At 45.3% G+C, this 18,855-nt stretch overlaps 1 pseudogene; it reads left to right on the forward strand.

The window, feature by feature from the left end:
• Nucleotides 1-13,198: 13,198 nt before the first annotated feature.
• On the forward strand, nt 13,199-14,394 carry LOC146174694 (uncharacterized; annotated as a pseudogene).
• The last annotated feature ends 4,461 nt before the right edge of the window (nt 14,395-18,855 follow it).

The raw sequence follows: 18,855 nt of genomic DNA on the forward strand, positions 1-18,855 counted from the left end.
GCCCATGCGGCGTGACAACTTGTTTCTTCCCTTAGAGCCTGGTGGAGTGGGCCTTGTTCACTTGTTTGTGCATCAACTTGTTTCCCGTTTTTTTCTTTTTCAAATCGGCAAACCATCCGTTTCTTGTAACTGTGCTCATTAGGCGTCTTAGTCCACATTTGCCTTACTTATTCGCACCAACTGGGCAGGCTCGTGAGGGGTGTTTATGGGGATTCCTTAAGGAGGTTGCTGACACTTTCAATTTTCTCACTGTGCGTTTCTATGTAGATTACCTGTATAGCCTCTCGAAAAAGCAGATGACCCAGGCTCTCACTGAGTCTTTGTTCCCTACACCGTAGTATCGGCAGCCTTATCTGGGGTTTTTGGACACCACTGTTCTAAAGCGTGTTAGGCAAATGTGCATTCGGGCAGCTGCAAAAACGTTCTTTTTCAAATTACATACAGCGACGTTGCCTGTCAAGACATTTCTTCACAATAAGGAGATGTTTGTGCCCTGGTCGGTAAATTGTCGTCTCTATAACGTGTCTGAGACAATTGATCATTGCTTTATTCTGTGCCGTGATGCTATCTTCTTTTGGGACATACTACAAAGAACTCTTAAAAAGGACATTGAAATTACGCCTTATACAATTAGATTTTTGCCTCCTGACAAAAACTCTGTCGTGCCTTACGATCTATTTGTGTTGATGGGACTGTTCAGCCTGTGGAAAAGCCGCATGATCGACAGGCATGCAGAGCCACCAAGATCGTCGAAATCCGTGTTTCGGGAGCAGTGTGCTTTGGTGAGAAGTGTATATGCTGCACGTGAAGAACCTCCAAACTGGATGCCATATCTAGACGCATGTGTATGTCTCCCAGACTTTTGATGTTCTGATGATTGTGCATTGTCGGGCTGGGGATATGACGGACTCGTATTAAGCAGCCCGGTAACTTTAGACATGGGCATGTTTAAGTAAGTGGAGTTGTTCCTTTTTTACGGAAGTTTTTCCATGCAATAAAGAAAAGAAAAAAAAAAGACGGGTGTGGCTTAGTTGGTTAAAGCGCTCGGCTGGGGATCCGAGGAATGGAGGTTCGATTTCCTGCTGAAGATATATACATATATATTTTTTTTTTTATGAGGAGCCTGCAGCTACTCTTTACGGCGTAGCAGCGGCCACCCTAGGTCTCGCTTTGGCTGTCGGGGTGTTGCTTTCGCTACAAAACTATTCAATATAAGCACCACTTTAGCTGCACCCGCGGCTATCTCTCTCCTCCCTCCTAGATATTTCTGGATAACCTCTTTTACAACTCCCTACAGCTAGACCTAGAACTGCATAATACCCAGCGCATTCGCTTCACAGCAGCTTCACCAGCACCTCTTTCTATCAGACAATTGCACGTTTCTTTACTAGTCCTCTCACAGGTATCGAATATTCGTAAAAGTCTTCGATTCGTGTTCGATTGGGTTCCATCACTATTCGGCTGAATTGGGTCCGACTTTGAACATCATTATTTTCTCACAATTCAGCAATGAAAGCACGCTGCTCGAACAGCCTCCTTACCGTCCTACCTGAAATCAATTTTACCATGTATGTTTCTTCACTACTGCACGGAATTAGCCAGCCGAAGTCCGTAGACGCGCAAGTCCGATGGGAGGCGATGCGTCTCCATGGGTGCCACGACAACCCGCTGCTTCGAGCCAAGAGAGACGAGAAAGAACGTTGGTTGCACCGTTTAGGAGGGGCGCGTTTGTTTGATGACGGCACGACGAACTCTGGTCCGTTGTAGGGGCGCGCTTTCATCCCGTCATTCTGGATAGGTGGCCCCCCTCACTTTACTAGGGCGAGCTCCCTCGTGCGATAGCACAAAGCTGGTTCACGAGCCCCTCATGTTTTTCTGGCTACACTTGTTCTGCATTTGTTTCGATTATTTATTTTTTTTTTGCTCGTAAGACAGGCTTAACTATTCTGACAGGGGCACCAGTAAGTCGGGTTTGAGCGAAGGGGAACATTAGTGATGGGTCAATGTTGACATTGCCATGCGGGCGGTTTTCAAAAGGTTTGGCGCGTGCTTCCTTGTTCGTGGCGGTAATTCTGCCGTCGTGCACACTACGCCGGTGGCTGCGTTCGTTACGGTCTAGGGCAAACTCTGCCACTAACGACCACACGCTGCGACACGCGCATATTTGTGAAAGGGCTTCCTCGTCTGGAAAGAGAGAAATAACTTTATTAGACCAAGGGATTTGGCCTGGAATTCCCTCCGGCGTATTTCGAGAGTTTCTCCTGCCTTGGCGTCTTTTTCTTCGTGATCGTTCTGTCTTATTATTTTTTCCTTCTTCTCGCATCGTTTCTATAATAATAATAATAATAATAATAATAATAATAATAATAATAATAATAATAATAATAATAATAATAATAATAATAATAATAATAATAATAATAATAATAATAATAATAATAATAATAATAATAATAATAATAATAAACTAAATATTCAAAACATTTCCGCCAGAACGAAGCTGCTCTTGAAAATTTTTGTCGGTTTCTATAGCTATATGCAATGGCAAATTATTTCATTCAATGACAGTGCGAGACATGAACGAATTGGCACAAGATGATGAATGACACTTTATGCGTTGAACTATGAAATGATTCGCATGTCGTGGAGGTACGTTATGAGGAGACTGAAACAAATCCCTGCGAAGTAGTGAATGGTGATAAAGCTAATGAAAACGTGTTAAGCGAGTATGTTTACGACGATGTGATAGATTTTCCAGTTAGGTACGTTTCGTGCACGCTGTAATGCTTGTGAAAAGGGAGCAGTCTGAAAATATAAAACGCACAGCATAGTTCTGCAAGGATTCGATGTTGGCAGTAAAGTTGGCTTGATCGGGGTTCCAATTATAGCCGTAGCATATTCAATACAGAATGTAGACCAAGAGTAAACCGTTTAAGTCTAATTAGTCTTACAAATATCTTATACTAATGGATGAGTCACCTTCCTTCTTACACGGGCGGTCATTATTTATTCGCCCAAAGATATGACTAAGCATTGCCCTAAGTCGCAGTGTTCCAAATCCAAAAGTGTACATGTTGATTTCGGCATGTTCACAGCAAATAAGGAATTCAAGGTTTCATTACTATGAGACTGGCAGATTCGGCCAGGAAAATGACGGCGAAATGAGTTCAAAAGGTTGCTGAATGGGTCAGCATGGTTAACGGTGGGTCAGCGTGGCTAATGCGGCATATACAAAGGCGAGACACAGCTAATCTACTCTGCCGGCAGCGCCCTGCTTGCTGTCGAAATCAGTGCGCAAGGGCTTCAATTCCGTTGTTGAAAACAGTCTATCTAGTGGCACACAACTACGGAGAAAGTTAGCCACAGCGGCGGCAAAACCTCAGAATGGCGCTGAAGAATGTAAGATGTTATAAAATAAGGAGAAACAGAGTTTCCAACAGGATTGGAATATTACTAAAATAATATTAGCACTGTAGAACACAAATGCCTACACTGTAAAGACCCATCCGTTTTGTTGGACAGCCTTTGCCCACCAGTTGAATTTATTGATGCAGGGGTACTTTACGCTCCCTCCCCCCCCCCCCCCCCTGATTTTGACTGGACTGACGTCTCTATTAATATGTGGTATACAGACAGCTGGTTTCATAGCGCTCGGTATAAAACGCGTTGTATCAAGTTAAACAACTAAAGTGATGTTACTTGAAAACAGGCAGAAACTAGCCGACGCATCCACCAAACGTAATTCACGGGGTGCGAGGTGTGCGTGACGGCGTCCCAGGCTCCCACAATCGGGTGCACGTCGGCAGTCGGAGCGAGTGGGCGGCGTTTCTGTTCTGCGTGTAACGGGTGCCGCGCTACGCGTGATGACACGGTTCACACACTCGGCAGACGAGCGGAGCTTTCTGCGCTGCTCGGGAAACAGATCCGCTGCCGAGTCGAAGAGGCGTCGCTTCGGATCGCTTCAGTTCCCAGCCGACCAGCGATCCGTGTCTCCTCCGAGTGGACTGCCAAAGGGCGCTGTGTCATCCGGGGAACCTGTGGGAAAATGCCGAAGGAATAGGATGTTATGAACGCTATTGAAGCTTCCGATGAGCTCCTTTATGCGTGTGTTTGCAACTATCAGTAACATATAATGCCTAATTTATTCTGGGATCACTGCGAGCATAAACGAAAATGAATTCTTAGGAATTCATTTATTAGTACAAATATTCATTTCAACATTACCATGCTACTGGTTGGTTTGTGGGGTTTAACGTCCCAAAGCGACTCAGGCTATGCGAGACGCCAGTGTCATGATAATATAGAGTCTCTTGCCTCCAAACAAGCGTTTGCGAAAAATTAAAAAAGCTAAGAAACCATGAAAGCCAATGCATTATAAAATAGCTTGATAAGAGGATAAACCTATATACGATACGAACATTCACGAATATCTAACAAGAATTTGAGGGTCTCAAATCAGCAACGAACATTTCCATGTTCGACCTGTCCACTATAATGGGATACATGTAACTCTCGAATTCAATGGCCAATGCTCCTCAGAGGTGGCCGTTCAGCCAATGCGTCGACCAGTGCTGTGTCATCACCGTTAATTCCGTTTCATGCACGCACCTGCCACTCATCTGTGAGTTTACGCCAGGTGATTACCCACGACATCAACCGAACCTCTCGACACCATTGGCTGAAGAGCCTCCGTAGAGGGGCGTTCGCTGCTGCATTCTTGAGCTAGTTGTATCTAATTTCCCAAACTTCACTAATTCAGTGAAGTACCTAGCTATATTCATAAAAATTATTACAGATGGCCTCCAAACTAGGGCAAGCCAAAATGCTTCGCTGTGAGTTGAGAGTGCAGCCGTTAATGGGTATATGCGTGGCACCAACCGAATAGAACAGAGGCGTTCACGTCATCATATATTTTTGGGCGTCGTGTTGAGCAGTGCCTCCCAACGGCAGTAGGTGGCGAAGGAGAAGAGAAACGTACACTTCCGAGTCACTCGGAAGTGTACGCGTCTGATTTAACCCAGAGGAGGCGATGTGAAATCTGTTCGCTGATGCCAGCCCCGTGAAAGCCGTACTGTTAAAAAACGACGAAGTTATAAAACCAATAAAAACTGCAATTTCTGCATCATCGATAGCATTTCGTCCACACCATACAAACAGAACAAAACATCTAAATAAAAGCGTACTGTACCATAGCCTGAAAGAGCGATGAACGATGGTAGCCACCTTGTGTCGAATTCCTAGCCCATGACTCAGTGACGTTCAAGGATATCAGCTAAATGTAGCTTTTTGTTATTGCTGCAATTATCCTAGTCCTATCATCAACGTCGACGAGCCCTGATAGCAACAAAATGAGCTGTAACACACAGAGACAAGCAAACAACTAAAGAGAAAGAATGTTGCCTCTCTAGATTTGCCCATTAAGAAAAGCCCACTGTAGCCCTTAGATATACACGAAGATAATGAAGAAAAATACAGACTAAATTGTAAAACCAGCCGTAACCAGTCGCAATCCGTCATAGGTGAAATGTCGACGTCTGCTTGATTCTTTCGTGGAAAAAACACATAGTATAAACCACTCAGTATAGATATGTATGCTCTCAGGAAATACTGGAACTTATCCAGTTCCACTGGACACAGGGCAGAGCCACGGCCGCACGATGGAAGCTTACTCCCATCGAGCGGCCGTGACAGAGCGTTGACCCAGAAGGAATCAGGCGCATTTATACACCAAGCACTGAAGAGTATAATGTGTCCCCACTAGTCTCTCCGCTAATATTACCTTGTCTTCCTCTTTAAATTAGGTTCGCGTACTCTCAATCTACGTGCGGTTTCCGTTTCCCTCATATCTTTTAGAAGATTAAGTAGTGTGCAGCTTATTTTACTTCGCTAGTGGAAAGTCCATGCGGCGCCAAAAAATACACGACAGAAAAATTCAAACTTCGCAGCTGAGATTAGTTTTAGCCATCTGCTGGGTATACGGGTGCAAGATACGAAAGTCTCAAGGAGGGAATATTACAGAAGTTTGACTTACACACCAAGGTCATAAGATAAACAAACTTTTCGAGGTGCTTGATATAAGTGAGAGTATTGCTCTAGTGAGAGAAATTCATTCTACACATGGAAAAACAAGCCCTGGCTACAAGAACTGAGTGAAAATGAATGTAGAAGTCAGAGCTCTTTCATATTACGAGTTGCAAAACCTCCCATTAGGCCCATGCGTCAAAAACAACGGTTTTAATTCGTCAAAATTCAAGTCTACACGGGCACTGGCGGCGCCCGCGCCAATTAAAAAAACAAAGCTGTGTCAAAGTTGAAAACTTTCAGATTATTGATAAACGCACAAGCACATGGAAAATGAAATCAGCTGAAGAGTTGCAGTACCGAAAATGCTTAGACGTAACAGCCGCAGTTATAATTAAGAAAGAAAAGCTGTTTTGAGAAGGCAACGACGGCAATACCACGGCTGGTCTCGAAGGGGAGCGCGCGCTCTTACTCGAGACCTGCCGTTCATTACCAGATAGCTTTTAATGACCGCTCTAAGATGGCATCACAATCCGGGAGCACCCAAAAAGTACACACAACACTAGTCACTTTGTGAGAAAGAGCTTACGACACATATGGGGCCCCGGACTAGAGGCTCCCCCTGGGCGGCACATATATATCGACAATAAACTTGTTTATCCTTCTCCTCCTCTTCCTCCAACAGGCATGATTAAGAAGCTGTGCGCTGAAGCATAAACGATTCGCCGCCGCTGGTGGCTCTTTATTCAAATTGACACGAAAAAGTATACATCGTTTCTAGCGATGAAAGACATGGGCACGCAGCTCATATACAGGTATATATGGGGAAGATAAATCTGCTGCCGGGTTTGCCTCTTCCGTCATCGCTTTTCAGTGAGCAGGAAAATTACCAGCAAGGGGGGACACCCCAATTTTTTTTTTTTTTTTCAGCAGGACTTCAAGACTGCCTATAAGTGAGCACAGCAAATTAGGGATATAAATATCACCTTGCAACAGTCAGGTACCCAGGCCAGGTGCTCCGACCGCGGCAACCAAACACCCTGCAGCCTCTCCAGCCGGAGTTACAACAGAAAAGCTGAAACGGCTGGCCGCATCTTAATAACCACGGTGCGTGAGAGACCCGCTAGAAAAGACAAGAGAGTCTACATCACCACACCTCACTTCGGCTTCGGCTGAAAGGTGTTTTCCGAAGAATTCGGAGGAGCATTATTTGGCGAACAAAAAAGATTTCAGAAGACGTTTCATAGTACAGCAACTTAAATCTGTGCACGGGCCTCAATTTACAGCCTATAGACAACCCTATATATGCTACCAACAGCAGGCCCGACCCGAAACTGGAAAATCATCAGCCCGACCCCGCCCCTTAAGAGTTAAGGCCCACCTCAGGTCTGGCTTGACCTGCTATAACTGCAATTGAAGCAATAAAAACAAAAACAAATGTGGTGTCTATGGGAAGGAAGGATGCCGCACGCGTCTTTAGTTCGACAAGTAACTACAACAGAGCGCAGCAACTAAGCTTGCGCAGGAAAGGAACGAGAAATGGCAACGGCTGCGTGAGCCCCAAAATCTTACGGCGGTTTTTTTTTTTTTTTTTTACGCTTTACTTTGTTAGTGCCGGCAAACCAGCACCGATTTATCCCCCAGAAATAAAAGGCGACTCCGCGCACCTGGCACCCTTCGCCAGATGCAATGTGCATTTTTCGTCGCATCTTTGTCGATGACAGGGAAGCCACAACAAAAATGTTTGAGCGTCTGTGCTGCAGGGCTAATTTTGAAACGAATAACTAAATACATGAGCAGTTCTTACATTCAGTAGTTCGCAAGCGGTTATTCCCTTCGGTCATTCACTGCGTTACATCTGCAACTAGCCCGCTGTCGCCACGGGAAGGCGTAACTGGCGGTTATTTTGCAAATATAGCAATTTCACGGAGACTACACGGAGGATTCTGTGTTCTGGACCGCAGCATTCGAAGTCGCGCCCTTTTACTTATGCTAAGGTTACCGTCGCGGCACCGACACGTATCCATGTACATGATTACGTGACCAGCGCAAGGCACGTGGCCGTGCACCCATTTTTTGCCATCTTTGTGCTAGTCCACGATCCCTCAAAGTATGCACGATTTCAAATTTAAAGCAGGTTATGGCCATTAACAATGAGTAGGGAGGGGAATGGTGACCTTAGAAAAACATCTTCAGTTTAACGCATATGCAGTTCCTCGTTGCGGCTGAACGGGAACGGTTGCAGGGATCTTTATTCAAGCAGCGGAACAAAGCTGTGTATCGGAAACTGACTATCATCAACACATAAAGCATTAACAAACACTTCCGTTACATCCTTCACATGAGCTGACAAGTTATCTCATTTTGTGATGTAATGCTGTGCAATCATAGGCAATAAGGTCGAGGAAAAGGCCCGCAGGAAATGAAGGATATGGCTGCTTTTCCGTTCTACAAGTTAGATTTGCTAGTTGTCATTGGAATAATATTGGAGATTGTTTCGTGACAGTACGTTCGTCCACCACATGCTCAAGACATGAGTGCTGCAGTGGTGTCCTGTATTGCATAAAGGACGATTTTTTATAGGAGCTACACAGGTATACAGTAGAAGCGCAAAATTATGAGTTCAAGAGTAACGGATCCCCACGGCAGCAATAGTATACCTGCGAAAGTTATGCTACTCGATCATATGACATAGCCTGGTTGCCCAAACCTGCGTTTAAGACTAAGAAATGCCGAAGAAACTCCACAGAGGAAATCACTTTCATGTCCAGGCAAGAACAGAGCCGGTCCTCTGGACACAGAAAAACCAAATGGAGCGGATTAACCGCTGCTCCCCACATGTCTTGCAGTCTTCAATGAGCTAAGCTGCATAGCCATCCTGGCATGGTACTTAAAAGAAACCCCTTCCTTTTGTGCTATTTTTTGTGCCATAACACGTACGAAGTAAAGCAAACCGGCAGGTGGTGCATCAGAGAGCGGCAGTGCTACAATGGCCTACAGAAGCGACAATGACCGCCACCAGAGGGAATGCCAGCGCACAGCTCCGAGGACGCGCATTTATTACGCTGGCACGCGAGATAAGCTTTTCTTCTCCCCCAACGCGCTCACCCCTTCTACCTCGCATCATATTTCTTTTTTTTATTAAACGCTTTCACCGCATAAGCCGAAGGCTGCGCCACGCGCTCGCCCCGTGTTCTGCAAAACGAGCGGAACAAAGGACAGCCCCAAGAACTACAATGGAATGCCGGCGGAGCGCTCTTCCTTGTTATGGCGAGTGGCTCGCGTGGCGTGGGTGAATATATATGCGCCCGGTTCAGGCAGGTTGCCACGAGATGCGTACAATGCTCGGCACGGGGACCGCGAATTGCCGCGATGCGGTCCAGATGGCTTCTTTCCCGCTTTTGTTCCCTCTGCATTCTTCCTTCCTCATTGAAAGTCCACCTCTATACACGCCAAGCATTAAACCGGAGCTCACAAGAAGCACTCGACGCCTCGAGGAAAGCTTCGAGGCAAATTTTCGATTCAATTGGAAGAAGGCGCTACAATCCCTACAAAGCTACAATCCCCGCTTTTGCGCAGATTTTATATTTCGCTTATGTTTTTCACTCACTCTCATTGCTTCTGCTTGTATACGAATTTGCTACGAGTACAACAAAAGGGAGTTATATACCGTCTGTCACTGGCATATACATTGCTTAAAAATAAAAATGGATAAAAAGGGTACTTTGCAATTCGCATGCAACGACGTTTAGGAGGTACACTGTTTATTAAATCCTAATTCCAATGTCCCAAACAAACAAACAAAAAACTCAAAGTGTCGACACAATTGGTCCACCAATATTTTCAAAATAACTTTTTTTTTTATTTTTAGTTTCTTAGTCAACAGCTTGCTATGCTTGCAACTAGCTCAGTCGCTGACATGTTCTGACTCCTCCACACGCCACGTCGTCTCCTGCATATTTTGCTCGCAGGCAAAGTTAACCGGTTTCGGCGTAACCGTGGTTACGGGAAACAGTGTAGGTAACCCATCTGGCGGATCATAATACGGTTACTCTTCTAATTATGGTTATCAAAAACGGATCTTGGCGACCTTAGTTAGCGTCTTTAACCAAGGAAGTGGCGACATTGATGGATGGAAGGTGCACGTCGGTGTCCGAGTACTATATTAGCGCAAAGACCTGCACATTCTAAAGACAAACACACTGCACATTGAATCAAGTATGAAGAGAAACACATAAAATAAGCAGAATAGAATTACGACTGACGGCATTTTTATGCAACCTTCGGGTATAGGGAACCTGCACTGCATAGGTAGCGCTGTAATTGTCCCGCAGCGTGACTCAAAAATGCTGCTCTTAGCCGCTTCGTTCGCGATAAACGACCAAGCACATTCAGCACCATTATAGATACGCATGTGACAGATGACGTCCTTCCCCAGGCGGGCTCAACGTAACCCAGTTGGCACACGCCACGCAATGCTTCGACAGAGCGTGCAATCTGCTTTCTGTAAGCTCATGCAGGTGGCGCATAGAGAAACTGTATGGGTAACGTGAAAACACCCTACAGCGCTTCCTCAGAAGTATTTGCTCTTCTCGCCAGGCTATAGGTTACGGCGCGGCGATCGAGACAGCAAATTTGGTTGCTGGTTGCCTATAGCGCTCAACAGCGCGCCAACAACGTACTGCAGCCCCGTATGACCTGTCCCGATTTTGCAGCATGGTTTTGGCGGCGTGCTATTGAAGGTGTATTTACATTACGGACTGGATCGTGAAGCTATTGGTCACTTGACATTTGACGAGCCGCCCGCCGTTCGGTGGCGAGCATTCACAAGGCAGAAGAAAAACAAAAAGCAGAGAACAGCGCAAACTTCATCACTCTCCCTCCTAGAGGAATGCGTGCCTCACAAGGCAGCAATCTAATTACGTAATTCATTAATGTTATTCCATTCATTTAGGCAGTAATTTGTAATGCACTGAATTACATTTCTCTTACGGTGATTCAGTAATGTAATGGATTATACTTTAGGATAGTTTTTTATTTCGAAAGCAATTAATTACTTTCAAAATTACTTTAACGAAAGTGCACCGCTCCTCTTTCAAAGTACAGAACGGTGGAATGCCGCAAAAGCACCATTTTAGCGCCCATGAGCCTGAGTGGGTCAGGACCGGGTCGACAGAGTGCCTCAGATAGTAGTGACGAGTGAACACGTAATACGCGTTGCGCGTACCGACGATCCTTCGTGTGAATTGGCCTTTACTGTGGCTATCCTATGGGTAGTCGCAAGTAATCCTCAGGAGGCCGCCGAAGGGACAGAGGGTGCAAACGGCCGGGGTTGAAAATTAGTCGGGAGCGCACAGTAGCCCTCACTTTTGCGTCGGATAGGCACAGTGGTGCCTGGTTAAACTCACTGCCACGGGGTTGGGGAGAAAGGTGGAAAGGTCCATAACGCGAACATTAGAGAGCGCGAAGTGCCGAAGTCGATTCCTGGGGCTAACGAAGCAATAAACAACATATAGTTGTTTCGAGGGCAGCAAAAGGTGGAGGCAGCACTTGGCCAGCAGACTTCTGAGTTCCTATCTCGTTCCTGTGTTGATCGCAATGAAAGTGACGAGCGTTAGACCATACTACTGTTTTTTTTTTTTTTTTTTTTTTTTTTGTCGTCAATTTCTTATCTTTGTAATGGGGCATGTTGTTGAAAAGAGAGAGGGGAGAGATGTCTGAGTCCGAATTTGGCTGGCAAACGATGTAAGCGGCTATGCTACTAAGCTTTGAAAAAATTGTAGACTAATGGAAAATTTCTATTAAACAAACAGCATTTCACAATAAATACTAACAGAACTATAATAACATATTGTTTGCTGATAGATACTAGTATCGGTTATAGCTTTACTTTGTTTTAAATGCAGGCGCACTGTGTCAACTGTTGTGCCGATGCTGCAGCCCGTGCACTAATGCAAAAGATGGTCCAGTACAATGGCTATTTTGGCTGCGGTTGATGCTTGCATCCAGGAAAGTCAACTGGGGGTAAGGACATAGTTGTACAATGCCATAGAACCTCATATAATAACAGGTCCATGGCGGCACGTTCAATTGTCAGACATTAGCTACATGCTTGTCACCCCCAATGCCAGCATTACCTGTGCAATATTAATTTTGTTTTCTACACCCATTAGCCTGCTGTCTTTTCAGTATTTCTGCTCTTGGCATTCTGTCTGTTCAAAATAGTTTGACCACATCAGAGCATGATGTTCAAGGCACGCATTCTGATTTTTTGTTGTCTAGGTCCAAACTGCGCTATCACTGGCTAGAATAGGAAATTTCTCAACAATAAATAGAATAAAAATTTGAAAAAGGTTTGTAACTGGATTCATTACTTCTACTAATATTTCTCTACCCATGATACAGTAGTGGCGCTGAGAGGTGCTAGTATGGACCTCAGTCTACTATACTGCATTTGTACTAAGTAGGCTCATACATATTCTCTACTTTGTCTGATGACGCGGAATATCGCGCGGAACATAAAATTTCAATGTTCGACCGAGCCTTCTTAGACGAATGTGTCGGGCGTCTGGCTGGGCCCAGTAAGCTGCTGTAGCATTATTCACAACTCATAAACTTCGTTTAAACTTTGCTTTCACGCGCATCTACTTACATTTATTTGGACAGATGGACTCCCCAAATGTTCAGCTTGCGGAATCCCCGAGACAGTGGACCACATATTTAGGTGTGTACACTGTATGCGTGTGAAAGATGTGCTAGCCGCTTTCTTGAAGTGTTTGGACAAGAGGCCTCTGTCGGAGGAACTGCTGCTGGGCGCTTGGCAGGACAAGAGGAAGGGTGCATGTTCAGGTAGTGCGTGCTCTTTGCCGTTTTTTGTGCGACAGCGGACTTGATTCGCTCTTGTAAAATAAGCTACTGTGTCTGTATATGTATTTCATATGCCTTCTCCCACATCGTCACCCATCATGATCTTCTTTCTTCTCTCTTTCCCCTTCCCCAGTGCAGAGTAGCAGGCAAGATTACAATTATTCCGGCCAACCCATCTGCCTTTTCCTTTCAATAAATCCATCTATCTATCTATCTATCTCTACTTTGTCAGTGTGTTCATCTGCACAGTAAATATCAGGGCTGGATATTGGATGTATATATTCTTTAATTGTATATTTGCATTAAAATTTGCTTAACGGGAACAATAAAGTACCCTGCCAGTGCCACTGCCGTTCCTGAAAGAACGAAGGAGTCCGTCATGAATGACATTCATGAATCGAACTGGAAAACATTTCAGTGGCGTGAAGGGACCTTCTGGACTAATTAATTTACCAGTATTTGACATCGTGGGCAGCTTCAGCTTTGACTACATGCATTCTGTGCTGCTTGGCCTGACACGGAAGTTTATGGATTTGTGGCTTTCCAGTGTCGGTACACCATACCACATTGGACCACCACAACTCCTACGAGAGATTTATGGGCAGCTGTGTCACATCAAGCCACCACAATGCATTCCACGTCTGCCACGATCAGTGCAGCTAAAGAAATACTGGAAAGTTACTGAGTGGCAGCAATGGCTGCTATATTTGAGTTTTGCGTGCATAGATGGCATATTGCCTGGGCGATATCTCAGTGACTTGAGTCTCTTAGTGAAGGGCGTCTTCTTGTTACTGCAAGATCGTGTGTCGAGCAGTGATAGTGCTTTAAGGACCGACTGCCCAGTGCGGTTTGTTGTAGGCATCCAGCTTCTTTATGCTGAAAAAGCCATGAAATCAAATGTCCACCAGCTTCTCCACCTTCCGAAAAGCGTTGTACTCCAAGGGCCACTTTGGGCACAATCTTGTTTCTGCTTTTAGGCTAGCATGGGCAGGCTGAAGGGCCTGATTACATCAGTTTTTGAGACACGTGTGATGATGGCACATAACTGAATGTCATCAAGGCTGCAGCCAGTCAACATGTTCAGTCCTTCCTCAAGCATAATATGCCTAAGGAAGCAGCTGTAGTCCTTCTTGGCAAGCCCAAGCTGGTGGAAGGCTTGCTGCTTACACTGACTGAGGATATTCCTGAGCCAACTAATGGCCCCATTGTGGAGTATGACAGGGTTCGCATCTCTGGTTTGTATTCCACAGCGAGCAGTACCGCAGGCCACACAAAACTGACTGCATAGCAGTAAGACTGCCAAACAATGTGTATACAAAAATTCAACACATTGTGTCAGTTAGTTGCAGTGACAAAGAAAAAGCTTTCATAGTCTTTCGGAGCTCTGTGGCATGGCAGCTCCTTTATGTGGCACCAGACACATTGGAAACGTTGAGAGGTGATGTTTACAGAAAGTTACTGGAATCAACGGGAGTGGGCAATGCCATGCCTTTGGATACCATGTGATGAAATTTTTTTTTTGCGACCTTGTGAATCTTTTTTATTGATACTGTTAACCGTCGCTTGGGGTCGGTACAGGGAGGGCATAAAATAAAATACAATTTATAACATATTATAATGACGTCAAGATGTCAAGTTGTGAGCTCTCTATGCAAAACATCAATGGATCGTTCGAATTTGTGCACATCCGTCTGCTCAACAACCTCAACTGGCAAAGCATTCCAAGATTCAATCACATCAGGAAAAAAGGAGTTGCGGAAAACATCAACAAGTGTGACATAAGGCTTGATTGCTATCGTGTGGTTTGTTCTGGCGCTCTGTTTTCCCGGGGAGGGAGTATATCTCTCTGCTTATCTTTAAATGTCCTTAGAGTATCTGAAATAAAAGCTTTAACCTGGATTTTTGCCTTCTATTTTCAAGTAACTCGAGTTCACATGTGTTTAATATTTCCGTCACTGACTCCGTTCTTCTGTACCTTGAAAAACTAGAACGAGCGGCCATCCTTTGAATACGTTCCAGGTTATCTTTTAAAACTTTTTGGTGGCCTGGTGGGGACTCCAGGCAGCACAGTCGTACTCCAAGGATGGGCGTATGAACATTTTGTAGGCTGTTAATTTGACACCTTTGTTATTATTTTGTTATTTGTTGTTACTTTTAAAAACTTTGATGGATGTTTTCTGGCGTACATACTATATTTTTTGACATCAGTATTTGTCGGCTAATTGCAAGTATCAAGGCACACAAAGTTACAGTAGCGAAAAGGCACCAATCTTTTTGACTTTGCAGCAAATGATATTTACCGCTGGGTGTAGGAGATACCGGTTAATTTAGAAAGACTGTCGTCAGCCATGCCAGCATGTTCCTTCGTGACGACGGGATACAGTTTTGAGAATGTTCACTCAGGTTTAGCGGTTGATACAGGAACTCCTAATATATATGTCAAAGACGCTTTGTATAGTACTGGTTAGTCGCATGCAATTTCCAAAACAAAGGAGTGTTGAGAACAGCGCTCACCCTGCTCTGGCGGTAACTGTGAAACTCTAATTTGAGCTCCCTTATACTGCACTTGTCCTGAACCATTAGTGTATATTTCTTCATATTGACACATGCCATTCATAGACGACGAAGATTTGAACCGGCGATTCGGAGAAGACGACGAAGCGAAACGGTGCTCCGCTTTCGTGCTGCCCTGACTGGCTGTTGGTGTTCTTCGGTGTCAGAGTGCCAGAGCGCCTTCTGTGTAACGTTACGTTACAAATCTGGTGGAGGTGCTGGGTAATATCAGCTGAATTCGCCCGGAAACTGTACTAACAGGTCTCCTACTACCACTAACCTCTTAGAGAAAACCTGACCTATATATGCAAATTGTACTTTGCTACATTTAAAGGAATACTAGTCAGTGTGTTTCACATTTGAGCCTCGAGCTCTTCCCCTTCTTCATTTAGCTGACGACTCTTTTCATTTGACCTCACAGCCACGCTCCGGAATTCTGTGTCAGTCCCCGGAATTCGCCGGGACCCAGTACCTCCCACTTTTTGGCGCGTCCCCAGAACGTGATGCCAGTGCACGTTTTCCTGTTTGATACTTCCCGAACCCTTCCCTGCAGTGCTCCAGAGAGCGCCGGGAGGGGGGCACCAATGCCGTGCGTATCTTGCCGGCGCCCTTCTCTCCCGCCGCCAATCTTGCGACCACCTGGTGCTCCGAGCGTCGCGCGCCCGCTTGCGCAAGAGGAGGCACCGCAGCGCGAACGCGCCACACCGGTCCCTTTTCGAAGCACAACGCAAAGCGTAATCCCTGTAGCGCACGCGAACGCAGCGTGGCGCGTGCACTTGAATGGCTCCCGTGTTCTCTCCTTCACCATTTCGCCATACAACAGCGTCTCTCGGAAAGTCAACAAAAGAAGTCGAAAAAATAAAGTACCAAAAAGGAAGCGTAAACAGAGAAGTGCAGCCCTGTCACAGCGACGACCGCGTAGCGCCGACGCCCCCGACTCCGTTATGGGATTATGAACGACTGCGCGCTATCGGGAACGGCTGCCCAGCGCCAGACAATGGAACAACCGCCTTTCCCCACCGTCGTTTTTCGACCCTGCGGCAACGTTCTGTGAAGCTTCTTCCCTCATCCCTCTCTCCCTCCGGCTGGTCTGAACACCTGGCTAGCATTGGATTGGCTTGGTTCGCGTGCGTGAGTATGCAGGCTGCGAACCCGTGCACGCGTCGCCTCGTGCACGTTGTTTCCAGTGTCCACGCGCCGATGGATGACGCTACGCTCCAGTTAACTCTGGAAACCGTTCTCCGTCGGGATCCCTTTGCGTTCTTTTTTATATTGGATCCTTTTTTAAATTGGCTTATTTTGCGTCTTGCTTTCGCATGCTCCGGACACCGTTGTGCATCTGCGTGTGTTACGAAAAAGAGTTAGCAGCAGCGACAGGAAACTCGGAAGGAGAAAAGCAGAACTTTTCTCTCTATGCGCGTCAAATCATACATCTCGAAAATACGGCATTGGCCCTACGTGTCTCAGGATGCTGCCTCGGTGGTTTTACTTGTCCTTCTTTGTCCATTACGCGAGTGCGGCCTATTCTGATAAAACAAAATTTGCCTCACGTTCACATCGGTAATACAACGAAGGCTAGTTGAGGAACATATTTATGTCCTTTTTTGAACCTGTGGCCAGCATTTGCGGTGTCCGAACGGCAGTGTCGCTTTGAACATTTTGCAGCTGCAACCTTCCCTCGAGGGATAAAAGTTCCTTATTACACTGCAGATAATTTCATAACAATTTCTAACAGCCATAGGTCTGCGTCTACTGGTTTCTCGCCGTTCTGTTAATCGCGAGGACGAAAGGGGAGAGGGAGCAAATCAGAAACGGCATGCCACATTTATTGTACTTCATAAGGATGGCGCCTGCCGTCGCAGCACGAAATTAACGACCTCACGAGGGACAGCAAAGTGGAGTGATGCATACGTTAGCAGCAAATAAGGCAAGAAATAATGATTGATGTACGATATATTCATCTCCACAAGACAACGTCATCGTATCTATGGTTCAACAGTTTTAACTGCCCTATTTAGAATTCAGGAGCATTTTTGAGTATTCAATAAAGAAGAAACACATTTCTTCATTACCTCCTCAAATATCGCTAAAGCGACTTGGCAACTTACGGTATTGTCACTGCTGCGCAATAAATGCAAGCAGATTAAATAACCCGCATATGTGTTCCCATTTCTAGCCTTTATAGGCACGCTTGTGCTCCTCAACACATACTTATACTGCATTTCATGTATTTTACATAGCCTCTGCTATTTTTATATAGGAGTGATGTGAGTGTTAATAAATACAATTGCTGTTTTATGGTTAAAGTTACGCGCTACTGTATACGAGCCACTAAAATGCGAAATTTTAAAATCACAATGGAAACAGTCTTGCAAACATTATTTCTTGCGCCACAAAAAGAGGTAAAAGATTAAAAGAAAGTGCAAATTAGACCGCACAGGAAGAAACAGCTTTACAATTACGTCTACTAAAAACGAAACTCAATGTGTACGAATCTTCATTGAGTGAGTGTGCATTCCCTTTGGCGGCACCGTTTTCTCTCTAAATCTTTTGCAACGAAAGCATCTATTCAAGTATATACAACTACACTGAGTTCTATACCCTTTATACACAGAATATTTATGTAGGTGCACTTTTGCGTATAATCTGTCACTACTTTTTTGTTGTGTTCTGTAGACTGTATGACATTCACATGTAGCAAGGTATCGGACATGGCGCCAAACAAGAAAAGAAAAAGGCTTACCCTGGTCGAGAAGGCGGACATACTTCGCACTGTATCAAACGTACAAACGTTCACATTCATTTTCTTTTCTGAAAAGTAATCTCAACTTCTAATTTCAGGCCGGACGTTGTTGCCTGCTCAGCGTTGAATTAAAGGGGAAGGGAGGGGAGAATGATGCTGCCTAAGGCCTCACCTCTGTGTCTAGGGAAGGGAATCCGTCATTTATTCCAACCTGCGGCACGTATGAAGCGAAAAAGACAGGATGACTTATAAAAGACGGGCCAACCGCCTAATGTATTTTCGTTTCACCTAATCAGATGAGGAGATATATCGCCCTGCAAAAAATGAATTCTCACCACCTTGCGCTCCCTTTTGTTGTGAGCCTATCTGCGCTTATGAAATAGGGACGCGATTGTCGTGATTTCCCGCCTATATTTCCGTGTAGTGATGCCGGGATAGAAGGGACAAGGGGGCGGGGGGCATCTGAGGAATGCAGTTAGCAAGAGGAGGGCTCCGTAGTCCCCCGCCTGCAACCCCGTCGCACTTCGCACATAGTTGATTCCTCTTTTGATTAATGATTCCATCGCTCCCATTCTCGTATTTTGGGAGAGGGAGCTATAAAGGTTGTGCTATAATGCACCTGGGATAAGTCCCTTGTTGCCTCTTCGTCTGAACCTTAATGACTACGTTTC

This window comes from Amblyomma maculatum, chromosome 11, assembly GCF_055883805.1.
Source record: "Amblyomma maculatum isolate TAMU_Amacu chromosome 11, ASM5588380v1, whole genome shotgun sequence".
Taxonomy (NCBI): domain Eukaryota; kingdom Metazoa; phylum Arthropoda; class Arachnida; order Ixodida; family Ixodidae; genus Amblyomma; species Amblyomma maculatum.